General features: G+C 37.7%; 1 protein-coding gene across 1 annotated transcript in view; it reads left to right on the top strand.

The window, feature by feature from the left end:
• Positions 1 to 214: 214 nt before the first annotated feature.
• The window catches only part of pak5 (p21 protein (Cdc42/Rac)-activated kinase 5), a 50,761-nt gene continuing 37,058 nt past the window's right edge, over positions 215 to 13,917 (top strand). The window contains exon 1 of the mRNA XM_058379695.1: positions 215 to 562. The gene's annotated coding sequence lies outside the window, so the exon portion shown is untranslated. The remainder of the gene's footprint in view (positions 563 to 13,917) is intronic.

The raw sequence follows: 13,917 nt of genomic DNA on the forward strand, positions 1-13,917 counted from the left end.
ATTTCAAACTTCATATACGATATGAAGCACGCGATATATTATGGACACAGTAATTGATATCACATAGTACGATAGAACAGACTAGCTAAAAGACCACTACTGGATGATTTGACATACTAACCTATTGGCTACTACAGTGTACGGTTTTAGGCGTGGCTTTAACGACCGAGGGGCGTGTCCTACTCACAGAGCCACACCTGCTCGTGATGCCGTGGTTACGGCTGTCAGTGTCTCGCACGTTAGTTCCGGCCGTGACCGTGACTTAGCAGAAGCGAGGTAGCCAAATCCCCTCAGTCGCTATAGGCTAGAGATCGCGTGTTGTCGTGACGAGCCGTGATTTGCCGTCTATCCCGGCGTGCGTCGCGCCGCCCGTCTCAGGTGCTCCGCTTTCCCCGTGCGCTCGCGCTGCGTAGCAACAGCCCGGATGTAAGCTGCCGTCTTCGCATCAGGACCGGACCGGAGAGCGGGAATATGGCGCTGGCGAAAACGTAACGGTGCATCCATCCCGGACAACCACAGCGCAGGAACACAAGAAATGTGAGAAGGCTGTCGAAGGGTGCAGGTAAGAGAACTGTTATTGTAGTTTCTGCCTAGCGACAGGCCGTCTCGTGACGTGATGTTTGGTGCGGAAATGGCACTGTAACCCAGAAACGCTCCACTCTCAGAGAGCTTCATCTGTAAAACTGCAGACATGACAGAAATGAACACATGTTCCTGACCTCAGCTATATGCCGTTATTGTCAAAAGAGGGTGATCACATCTCAGACATTGACTGATTGGCCGCTGTTACAGTAGCGCGAGCTGAACGGATCAATTAAGAGAAAGATAATCGCCGCCAAGGCCGGTGCAGGCTGAATGTCGAGGATGTCACAGCCGTTATATGTGATACATTTGGATGGATACCCCTCTGATTAGGTGTTGCTGCAGGTGTTCGAGTTTGTCCCGAGTGCTTGTGGTTAAACCTGGCTGATTGCAAAGCGTTAAGAAGAGAAATGGAGTGTCATCATGGCTGGCTGGCAGGCAGTATCGACCGAGGAGAAGCACTGTTGCCTTCATGGGAAGTAAACACTGATTTCTTGCATGTACTCAGGCACGTCATTGGCACATGCATCATGCTAGCTGTGGTCTGCAGTTATAGTGTGCGAGTGCAATAAGGAAAACGAGTAACATCTCACCATCTCAGTAATATCAGTAATGAGAATGTTACTAATAACTTACTCTACCTGAGTGACTGTGAGTGGAAGTGCTTTCACTTCACATAATAATGTTCTGGTGTCATGTAACAGGGCACTGTAGAAGGACATGATTGAATAACTAGATCCCTGTGGCAGCACTTCTGTCTCCAGTTTGGATATTAATGTCACTTCTGGAAAATACACGCGGCAATAGGAGCAAAACTACAGCTCACTTGCAGTGAGAACTATGTGCATAAATAAACCGGATTATAAAATCTTGTTAATAAGGATCAAATGCGTGAAATGCTTGCAAGCAGAGACTTTCTATTATGATGTTTCTTCTTGGCTTCTGTTATTAATCTAACCTAATAGTACATCACAGGCTGAGCTGTTTCACGTCTATTGGTTTGGAATTGGTTGGAAATTTCTATCCATTCATTGTACACCGTCTCTGAAACAGCAAAAGCCTTCATGTCTCAACATGCTCGAATGAAAATAGTCTGACTAAAACTGTGACAGATGAGAGCCAGCAACTAATCAGGAGAGAGAGAGAAAGATGGACAGAGGATGATATTATAATATAACAGCTTAAGGGGTTCGGGATTTACAGTGTTTTTGCTTTTTTTTTTTTTTTTTTACATTTTTCTACTAATGTCACAAATGAAATTAACAAATCATTTATCCTGTTTAACTGGCAAAGATGCAGAACCCCAAAATGGTTGTAGCATGTGCTGTTTTTTGGAAAATGCATACATGTATGACTTAGCTTCCTAAGAGAGAGTCAAGTGCCATATAAAATCATTGTAAGAATATTTCAACAGCTACTGAACTATGCAAACATTTACTGCATAGGAAACTCTAACGAAGGATTTTAGATTTTATTTCTGCACTTGTGCTCCAGCACTTAGAGACTTAAAGTACACCAGACTCTAAAAGATCGATCAGGGTGACCCTTAGATAAGCCAACAAACTCATATTAATGAGAGCGGGAAAGCCACCAGGAGGCTGAAGTAAACAGACAGAGGCAGTATGAACTATGGTGCTGCATCAGTTGAAATGAAGGATGCATTAGAATAACAGCAGGGACAGATAGGCATGGCTGGTCAGTGATTTGTTTCTGGCCACTGACTGTGCTGTGTTTGTTTTATGATTAAAATAGCGAGCTCACTGAATGATGTGCATAAAACGGGTGCTGGTAGTGGTGGTGGTGGTGGAGATTTGTAAATGTCAAGAGAGTGCAGACCAGAGTATGATAATGCACTGTTTGCTGAAGAGGATTCCATCGATGTGCTGTGTTTAGGGTACAAATAAATTCCTTACAAAGACATTATTTAAGTATAACTAAGTTAATTCAGATATTTGTAGTGCATTTGTATGAAAAGGTCTTTGTCTGGTGGTCTAGGCTTACATTCAGACTAGAAGTTACAAGGGATGAATCAGTATTTTGGAATAAAATATTGTTTTTGGACTTTTTGTTGGTAGAAATAGAAGTTATTTTATCAAATAAAATTAAATTAATTTATGCACTTTGTAATTCTTAAGTTTTCTTTTTTTTTCCTTCTCTCTTTGTAGTTTTAAAAATGTGAAAATTATCAGTAGTCTTTATATTTACAGGAATTGTTTTTGTTGTATCACACAGAACTAACTGATCAGCAACCGTGTATAATAATTTGTAAATTAAGTATTTGAATGATGTATCATGATATATGTGAATAGTGAAATCCCAAAGAGTTTCCTAATGACCTATTGAATAAAATGCTCTGACCTTATGCTCATAATGCATATTGAAGTACTGAATCCTGGTTCATACACTGCTTTTGATGTTAATGACATGCCAAGTAATAAGACCGGGACTTACATTACACAATAGTCTCACTGTTCTGGTCTTGGACATCACCTTCCACTGCGAGTATCTTCCATAGCACTACCACCTTCATCATGTTACTGTATTTCTGAGAATGTGGGCCACTGTTATAGTGGGTGTGATGTTGGTGTGAAATGAACCACACTCATGTTTGTGGGTTTGATTTCAAACGCCATCCCAACCCCAGCTGCTGAGCTAGCTAACACAACAAAATATTAGCTAATATGTCATTTTTTGCTATTGTGGTGATAACATTCACTTCTATTGTTGAAACAGCCAGTTGCTGACTGACAAAACGTTTTTAATATACACAAAGAATATTTATGTCGCTGGTCAATTATCTAATAATCCTAGGATCAGTGCCTTTTCTGGTATTTTTCTGTACAATCCCACTCTAAGGCTACAAATGTTCCCAGAATGCACGTTGTTTAATGTGTCCCTGAATTCCAAATTTATGTTATAGAGATTTTTGTACTTGTCCATAAGTGTTATTTAGTGACACCAATAAAATAGTTTATCATATAAAAAACCTCAGTATGTAGTTTGGGGATGTTCTGATTTGAATTTTTATAGTTCATAGTTTATAGTTCACTTTGATTTTTTGATCATGAATATTTATGCAAATCATTGAGTTGGTTCGGTTAAATGCTGTCTAGAAATGTGGATGTCCCAGCTCCAGGGCTGGACGTGCTCTACAGTATAAGCTCTTTTTTTTTAATTCAGCAGCAGCAGTTCACATTATCTCACATTATATTCTTTGCTCAAAAGATTTTCATGCAAGAGTTGCTTGTTTGCTAAGTTACTGTCAAGTATGTTTAGATCAGCTTGGTGGTGTTGCACATGCTGAACGCTGTTGGCTGATATTGACTTGCTATTAAAACATCTGTAAAATTACAGCCATTTTCTACAGTATGGTCCAGATCGTTTTATTATTTGCTGTAATGTAATGCCAAGTTCTCTTCCCAATATGATACTTGCAAAAGAGGGTGAACAGATTGCCTATTAGGGTCAGTTCACCATCAATTGTGAAACCTGGTTCAAAGATTGCTTTAGAAGGTTGTGCACATGTCACTAACATTCCAACTCAAAGGACAGATTTAGATCTTAGAGACCTAGATACCCAGATATCTCTCCTCATATGCCTCTGGGTCTGGCACCTCAAGCACACTATAAACAAAAGCTTAAATTTGATAACGTGTCTCATTTTGAAGCTAGTTGCCCGAAATACACTGTTAAGAAAAATTAGGTTTGCAAACAGTAACTGAATCAGTGTTTGGCATGGATATTCATCTGAGGGAAACATCTTGCACCACTTGGTCTTCCAAATCTTGTTTGGTCCTTCTGCCCTATTTCATTAAATTTTCCTGCTCATCTTTATCTAATAAACGCTCTGGAAGCGATGAGTCAGCCATAGCGTCAGGGCCATGCCACTCATCATGCTTTGGTAATCTTTCTCCAGCACCTGTGAAGGGAATGGAGTGTGTAAGAAAGCTCTCAATCACACCAATAGATTTGTCCTAATGACTAATGCACTGCCAAAGGTGACAGATTGAACCTGGTGGTCATGAACTCTGTCACTAATCATTCGTTCACCATTCCCTATAAATACTATAAAACTATACTATACTATAATAATAATATATATGTAATATACTATAATACTATATAGATTCACTGTGCCTGTTGTCCCATGTTAGTAATTATGGTACTGTCTTGCACACTTTATGTAGTAGGTCTGCATAGTCTTATTTAGTTCTGTGTTTTCATGTAGGAACCTAGAGGAACATTGTTTCTTGTCATTGTGTACTGTACCCGCTGTATATGGTTGAATGACAATAAAGATACTTGACCTAACAGGTGTTTTCCTGCTCTCATCTTATTTATCACTAGTTGTAATTGTGCTCGGTAATTTATGTTGTCATTGCTTCTGTGTATATTAAGTATAGGTGTACCGGTGTGGATATACGGTAAGGAGGACATCTGTAATAATTAACAGCAACACAAATGGTAAATAAATTAATCAGAATGGGATGAAAAAGCAACAGATTCGTGCGTTGATGGTCGTGTCAGGAGACTACACAGTGTGAAAATCCCCCTCAGTTTGGCTGATATTTTCATGCAGTCAGGACAAGACAAGAAGCACATGACGTACAGTTACAGTATAATGAATGTGAGTGCAGAGGATTATTTAATGCATCATTTTTGCTTTCCAAAGGTTTTTGGAGAAAATGCCCAGCAATGTCTAATTAAATCACAAGAACTAGATAGAACTATAAGTTTATTGATTTTGTTTGGTTTGAATGAATGGTCACAACGTTTGCTTCGCTTTCAGAGGAAACCTAGTCAGGTCTTTCAAGACAACAGATATACACGAAAGTCTTGAAAATCAAATGTAGCTGCCTATCTGGATTGTGGGAGAGAGAGAGAGAGAGGGTAATAGTTTGCCCCAAATCATTCTTATTATGCCATCATTGTCTTCTTGTTATATAATGCATTACTCAGCCTTAATAGTTTGTCTGTCATGATATTGATTTATACTAGATTTCAAAGTGACCTACCATCACTGGTAATATGGTACAAGAAAAAATGTTATTTCTGAAATATAGAGGCTACTCATTAAAGATGTGGCAAAGACAAAATACACAGACATTAATAAAGGCTGAAAGCAAATCCTGTGATTAAATCTATACCTACATAAATCTTTATACAGCAAACCAGCTGTACAGTTACTGTAGCCAGTCCTGTCAGTTATTTAAGCTGACCATGATTACTTCTGATTTTGATTTACTTAAATACAATCATGAGGTGAAGAGTCTAATCCAATCATATATTGAGATTATTTTCTTTAACAAAGCCTATGATCATATGCAAGGCATTATTATTATGCACAGATACAGTAAAGGGTTTATTTCTAGAAGTGTGGGGCTACAGATATAGTCAGTAATCTAGTCACATGCCCTCTTATCAAACATCCATTACAAAATTTGACCACATTATATGTGGTCAATATGCCACATTTGTAATAACAATATTTCATAAAATGTCTTTACAATTGAGACAAGCCCAAACATTTAGTACGTTTAAACTGTAAACGCTGTGAATGTTATAACAAAGATGAGTCATAAGAGACTGTCAGGGAGAAAAAATACCAATAATATCATGTCATGTTTCACCTCCCCCTCTTCCCAGCTATCCTGAGGGAAAGAGCTGAGCCTGCTTCATTTGGAAATATGTCACACTGCAGTAGAAACATGAATTATGATTTGTGTTTTATGCGGTATGTAAGTTGACACTGACCGTGTGAACAGTATCTTTGGGCCTGCTGATTTAAAGAGTTATAACATTTAAAGCTATAGATTTTATATTTTTGATAGTTGATGATGTGGTTCGAGCACTGGGTCTGGGTTTAATGTTGGATTATGCAGTTTTACCAGTATGGTTACTGATTATTGCATCACTAACTGAATATCTCTATAGCCTTTATATATATATATATATATATATATATATATATGCTATATGTTCCATATAGCAACACTGTGTCCAGGAGATAGTATTTTACGGTGATTAGTGATTAAGTTTTATTTAGAAGAAGAAGCCTTTATTATTGCCAAACATACAGTATAACAATGCAGTGAACTTCTCTCCTTCAATATCAGAATGGAGGAATGACACATTGCCCTTGGAGTAGAGAGGGTTAAAGGCCCTGCTCAAAGACCCAACTGCCCCATTAACAACCCTGAGCCTTAACCACTACTGGTGCAACTTATTCATATGTGCAGAGCTTATCATGTCTCAGCTTTATACACATCTCATAATTAGGCTTGTGCTCATCACCACCACATGATGTTCCCTCTGATTCTATTCTATTCTATTCTATTCTATTCTATTCTATTCTATTCTATTCTATTCTATTATCGGACCTGCCAACCTTGAACAGGAGCTCCGCAATTTAACGTATGAGTTTACGTTTAATTTTAGGCACATATTTATTACTGCTGCCTCTGAAAAATTTTGGCTAAACATTTTTCATAAATAGTACATTATTTTTCAGAAATGTTTTGACCTTACAAAGATTAAATAGACCTAACTTTTAAACACTTAACAAATGATGATGACAATTAAAAAATCATTAAATATACTATACTTATTGCTCTTCTAACACCCGCAAGCAGTTCCCAGCTGCACAGACGGTAATGTTATTATGCCTTTCTATACTCTAACTAAACTTAAAATGGTGGAACTGCTCAGTTTCCTTTCTTGTTTTTAATCACAGGAAAAAAAACAAAACAAAAACAGAAAATAATCAACATTGCACAAGCGACATTGACGTAGTGTCTATCCCTATGACATAGTGTCTGTGTGACATATCTATGACGTGGCTGTATGACATATCTATGAAATATCTATGACATCTTTATGACCTGTCTTAGATTGACATATCTGTGACGTATAGCTATGACGTGGCTGTATAACATATCTATGACGTATCTTTGAGACATGTCTATGACATCATATTGTCCTAGTCTTTAATAAACAACATAATTTGTGCAGCAAAACATAATGTATGACAATATTTGAAGCAATAATTGAGAGATTTACCCTTGCCTTTGGACCCAGACCCTGTGGTTTTATTCCTGTTCAGACTCCTGTAATTCTGAGCACACTGTTGAGCTCTGTATACAAGCCATTGGCACATCCCCATTCTGCTCTGAGGTGGTCTTATTAATGCTTGGCTAGATATTTCTGATAAAAAAAATACCACTGGCCTAATTCTGTAATGTTCTTCATACTTTACCATCAGCTAGATTAGTCCCTCAGATGAGTGATGTGTTAGAGCAGAAAGCATAGACGTGCACAGAGGAGGGTCATTACCATCATCACCGCACTGGGCTCCAAACATAACATAACTGTAGTGTTAGCTTAGTATTTGTGCGTTTGATACCAGGTTGTCAGTCAGGCCTGGATTCATGCGAGACTGTAATCTAGGGGTTTATGATGGAGAAACGAGGCATGAAAGGGCATGAATTCACTCTGAAAAGCATACACATGGATCCACAATTCAGACTCAGTGTACAGCTGGAGGCTTTGTTGGCAGTGTGACTAGTGTGAAAAAGCTTCAAGCTGACCACTGAATACATTCACACCTGAATAGTGCAGTTAAAAATAACTTACATTTAATTAACCAAATGGTGTTTATTAATTTTTTTTTTTTATAACAGTGGCACAGACAGTTAGGTTGGAAAGGGAGAGAAATAAATTCACAGGTTTATATAAAAGCACTTGTTCTGCACATGGACATACGTGGCAGATTCTCCACATAATAAACAGATTAAAAAGCTTGTTGTTATTTAACAAGGAAAAAGATATAATTAGGTTCTTTAGCATATAATCTCAAGAAAAGAATCTCAAGAGGAAGTATTGATAATAGTGATAGAGGTAAAACTGTGCCTTTAGGTTTTCCTCCACAGGAAAGTCTTCAGAACAGAAGATGTTTGTGTTCTCTGTAACTTAGAGAGAGAGAGAGAGAGAGAAGAGACAGTGGTAAAAGATGCTCTTCTCTGTAGGGACGGAAACAGTAACTCTGCTATAACAGCATGCCTGTCGTGTTTTATTCCTTTTAAAAAACACATAACCAGTTAAGGCTAAATTTAATGACAGCAGTGGTTGAGGCAGTTGCTGTGTAATGTTCTGTATCGAGCTCAGACATCAGTTGTGTGACTCCAAACCAGAACAAAAATCAGCTTCTGCTTTCACAGTTTGTCAGTGAGAAGCAAGTTGTAATCAGATTTAGCTTCAGCTGTGTTCTTCACTTGTTTCCGCTAGTCTTAGGATTATTATTATTTTTTTTTAGCTGTACATGAGCTTACTAATAAAAGTGATACCATAGCATTGGAGAAACAGGAGAGGAGATTTATCAGCATACTCTACAGATGCACGAAAGCTTCGGTATGACAATACACAGATGATATTTTGCATCTCTATGAGAGGTTTAATTATAAACTGCTGTTCTTCATGAGTAAGTGTTAGTGTGTTAGTGTGTAAGCTCTGTGGATAATAACAGAGAAGCTGACATCATCATCATAATCTCATGTACACCAATCAGACATAACATTATGACTAATATTGTGTTGGTCCCCTTCTTGCTGCCTAATATATCCCACCCACTAACAGGTGCTATGATGAGGAGATAATCAGTCTTATTCACTTCACTTCTGACTGCTCATAATGTTATGCCTGATCTGTGTATCTTTTGTTGTCTGTTTCTTCCTGCTTGTCTGTTTCACTGTTCCAGTGGTGTGTAGTGAACAAATTCAATTACATTAAACAGAGCTACTTGTAGATTTTATTTATTTTCAAACTCAGCTTTCTAATATGGTTCAAACAGCAGATCATGTAACAGCACAGAAGACAGAAAGTAGGACAACAAACCACCAGAACATTTCCCACATCATAGAGCTTCTGGAAAGAAAGGAAAAGGTTCAGTTAAAAGATGCAGAACATTATTGGGCCCAAAATCATGTATGTTTTACGGAAGCTGTGTGTTGAAGTCTGAGCTAGTGCCAAAATAATTAATTAAAAAAGAGTCAAAAAATTGATTGTGCATGTTTTTTTGAACAATCTTTCTCCATTAGTATTAAACGTAAATCTTTCCAGAAACTCATAGGATCATAAACATCTTTACGAACACAGCGGCACTGTGACATATTAATAGGTTCTGCTAGCGTGTCCAGCAAATATTTCTGCAATTACTTAAACCTAACCAACCCCAAAACTAAATCTGATAAAGTATTATTAGATGAAGGTTGTTGTTTTTTTTACTATTTTTTAAACAAATGTACTATTTTTCTTTTTGCATATCCCATCCTTGGAGGTTGGGGTCAGAGCACAGGATCAGCTATGATACAGCACCCCTGGAGCAGAGAGGGTTATGGGCCTTGCTCAAGGGCCCAATAGTGGCAACTTGGTGGTACTCGGGCTTGAACCCCCGATCTACTGGTCAACAACCCAGAGCCTTAACCACTTGAGCCACCACCACCCCGTGCTTGCTTGCTTGCTTGCTTGCTTACACACAGTCACATTAGATAGGAGATAGAAAACTCACCACAGAGCATCTGGTTCAGGACTAAAGTTATTTTCTGCAAATTGTTGTTATAATTTCTGTATGAAAATGACTTCTTTTTCCCAGAAGCACTGCGTGTTATTGGAATTTTTGTTGTTTGCATGTATAGTGGGTAGATTAACTACATTTGTTTACTTTACCTCCGTGTGGACCATATAGAAATCCCAGACAGTATGATGTTTTCATTCCTGTGTTAATATTAAGTACGGTAGATACGAAACACTATGATTTTGTATAATAATAAGGGTTTTTTGTTACACTATTGTAACAGCTGCTTTGTTCTTGTTCAACACCATGGAGTAATCCTTTGCTCATGTTCATGTTCCACTCCTCTTTTGTCATTCTCTTTTCATATTGCTTTCAGCTTTTGTGCGGCACTTTTACTATATCTAGCCTCTAGTATATTATTACATAAAGGTTGATTAAATTTATGGATATGTTTGTCCATCTGTCTGATGTTGGCTCATAGGCCTCAACACCAAAGCACCGTATCTCAGTGTTCTAACAGTGCAGATGGAAATGTCACTGTAAATGTCACAGTGAGGGAATAAAAGTGGAGCTGCATTTAATCTGATCCTTCATTTATTCATTCATTCATTCATTGTTAAATGCTTTATCCTGGTCTTAGCCTGATACAGGATACTATACACCCATTCCATCATATTTACTCATTCATAACATGAGGCAGTTTATCATAATCAGTCCACATATGCAATGGTCACACAAAGACAGTAAACGAAGCTCAGGTTCAAACTGGGGACCCTGGAGTGTGAGGTCACCACTGTTTAACTTCCACCTCAATCTGTTTACTTCCTTCTTATTTCACTGTATACAGCTTTTCTTTTGCTTAGCAGTTAGATCAGCTTACATCCTCCACAGCTGAGCTCATAGACTTGGACACCTCTAATTATCACCAGTCAAATCATATATTTTGCCAGTCTGCACAGGATGATGTCAAATGTGTCATCTCTTCACCTCAGCAGCCTCTCTCTCTCTCTCTCTCTCTCTCTCTCCCGCTCTCTCTCGCTCTCTCTCTCTCTCTCTCTCTCTCTCTCTCTGTCAGTCTGTCTGTCTGCCGTGTGTAGGCTGCTGACCTGCTGCTATACTGATTCTTGTTTTTAAGTTGCATAATGCCTTTGGGAAGCTGCCATTAAGATCCGGTCGCTGTCAGAACTGCAGAGGCGGAAATTGCAAATATATTTGTGCAAAAACACACACATGCAAAGTATAAACTCACACGTATGCAGACTCTCACACATACATTATTTCTAAAAATACAATTTCTGTTCTAAAAATTGTCTTAAAAATGCTAAAACTGTCCACAGTTTTAACATCAAGACAGTCCATATTTATTAAAAGACAAAATATTTATTTATAACGACATTAATATTATATTGTCAGGTCAGCCAGTTCTTGCATAAAGTAGCTGTATCTAGAACAAAAAAACAGTCTCTGATACAAAAAGTGAGAATAGTTTTTAAATATTAACAATATTTTCATGTTGGTAATGTGGTAATTATATATATATATATATATATATATATATATATATATATATATATATATATATATATATATATATATATATAAAAGCAAAATACACATATTATGTAACGTGATGCTGTTCACGTTTTCGTAAAAGGTACTTTTATATATATATATATATATATATTTTTTTTCATTAACTTTTTCATACTTATTTTACATACATACAATATTTTTCATTTATTCATGCACTTATTTAATCAGTCAGTCATGAGGCAGCAGTTTATAAAGTCATACAGAAACAGTTTCAGTTAACGTTTTCCTTAGTGACATTCACCTTCTGCTGTTTTATCACATGTGCCTCAATGTTGGATATATTGTGTGATTTGAGATGCTTTTCTGCGTACCATGTTTCTAAAGAGTGGTTTTCACATATAGCTTCTTTGACTTCTTTGACCTCTCATCAACAAGGCGTTTCAGCCTGCAGAACTGTTGGTCACTTTTTACTGAAAAAAATCAGGGTATAATGGTGATTAAAGGCAGTGAGATGTGTAGAAAAAATGTTTCAAATAGCGTATGAATATAAAAATGGGTGCGTCTTTTGTTAATAAGGTTAATGTGAATGAAATCGTTTCAGAGGCTAGGCTTTACATTCACACTGGGTGATGTAAAATAATGTGAACAATATCCTTATGTAGTAAAGATGCACAATTACCAGTTGTATTGGTTGTTTTCACAGCTAAAGTGTTTATTTTTTATAATATTTTCATCATCAGTACGTTGAAATGTATTTTTAAAATTTGTAATAAGGCCTTATCAATAAATGCTCTTATAATATAGCCTTGACCTTGACCTCACATTCAGTCACTTTGTGAGTAATTAATGTACTAATACTTATCTTCAGCCATCAAGAAACATTAGATTCAGAAGACTTTTGGTAATTTTTTGGCATCATTCTGTGTAAATTCTGTACAGACTGTCGAGGGTAAAATCCCAGGAGATCAGCAGAAATACTCAAACCAGCCACGTTGCATCAACAACCATGTCACGGTCAGAATCACCAAGATCCCATTTTCCCAATCCATTTTCCTGAAGTTTGAAGTGAACTAAAGCTGTTGACCTGTATGTGCATGATTGTTTGCATTGCCCTGCTGCTAGAAGATCGGCTGATTAGATAACGGCAGGAATGCTTCTATTATAGTTGCCAGCGCAGTGAGTGTTGAGGTTTTTTCGATGAGAGCAAAAATGTAGAAATCCAAATGACCTAAAATAGGGTGCAAGAAAAGTGAATTTGGATTCCACAGGGTTGTAACATTCAGCGTGATTAAGAGAAAGTCTTGTTCGCACACTCAGCCGTAAATAAGCATGTTCGGCTAATCCGTGCATGCAGCATGCCTGTGCGGCGTGTTGTGTGTTGTGTAGCGTCTGCTAAATGATTCATGCAGAGGGATTTTGTCAGGAATCTCACGGGATTCAGCAAAGTGCTCTCACACAGAAGACAATTCAAACCGGGTCACAGAGGAGAGATGCGAGAGTGCACTTTTAAACCAGATAGCTACAGCAGTATGTTAATCTGTGCTGTTTGTGCTGTGTGTCTGTGTGTGTGTGTGTGTGTGTGTGTGTAAGAGATTGTGTGCTCGGAAGTGTCTACATATTTGAGTAAATAATGTATGTGTGCACTGGATGTGTGTGTATGCAAGTGTGCACTACTGCTCAGCAGTCTGATAGACTGTAATTTAACTTCACTGCCCAGAACACCTCTGTCTCATGCTGAAAGCTTAATAATGGACTGACAGGGTATGATTAAAGCTTAAACTACAGCTCTGTAGCTCATGATTAGTGCTCAGTGATCTTTTATATCGCATGTGTGTGCCTACATGCCATGCTAAGGTGCTAGATGTCATTGGGCCATAAAATATTTTTCTTCTATAAAAGGTGCAGTTTGGGATGATTGAAATGGTTTAAGATTTGAAATGGTTGAAAATTTAGCCTATAGTGAAATATTGACATTGTATCCTGTGTGAAATCTTAAAAACTAAAATATTTTCTATACTATAAGTATAGTAACCTTGTACCTGATCTACAGACCGGCTTTATTGACTTGTCCTTGAGGCACACTGAAACTAGTGTGTCTATTGGGTACATCTGCTGATTGAGCGCTCTGTTCACCAACTCACTCACAGGGTGTAGTAGAAATAAAACAGTCAGCATTGCCCTGAGAGGATTGCCCTGAGATGCAAGGAATTGCTCTCTCAGAATCATATATGTAT

This window comes from Hemibagrus wyckioides, linkage group LG25, assembly GCF_019097595.1.
Source record: "Hemibagrus wyckioides isolate EC202008001 linkage group LG25, SWU_Hwy_1.0, whole genome shotgun sequence".
Taxonomy (NCBI): Eukaryota; Metazoa; Chordata; class Actinopteri; order Siluriformes; family Bagridae; genus Hemibagrus; species Hemibagrus wyckioides.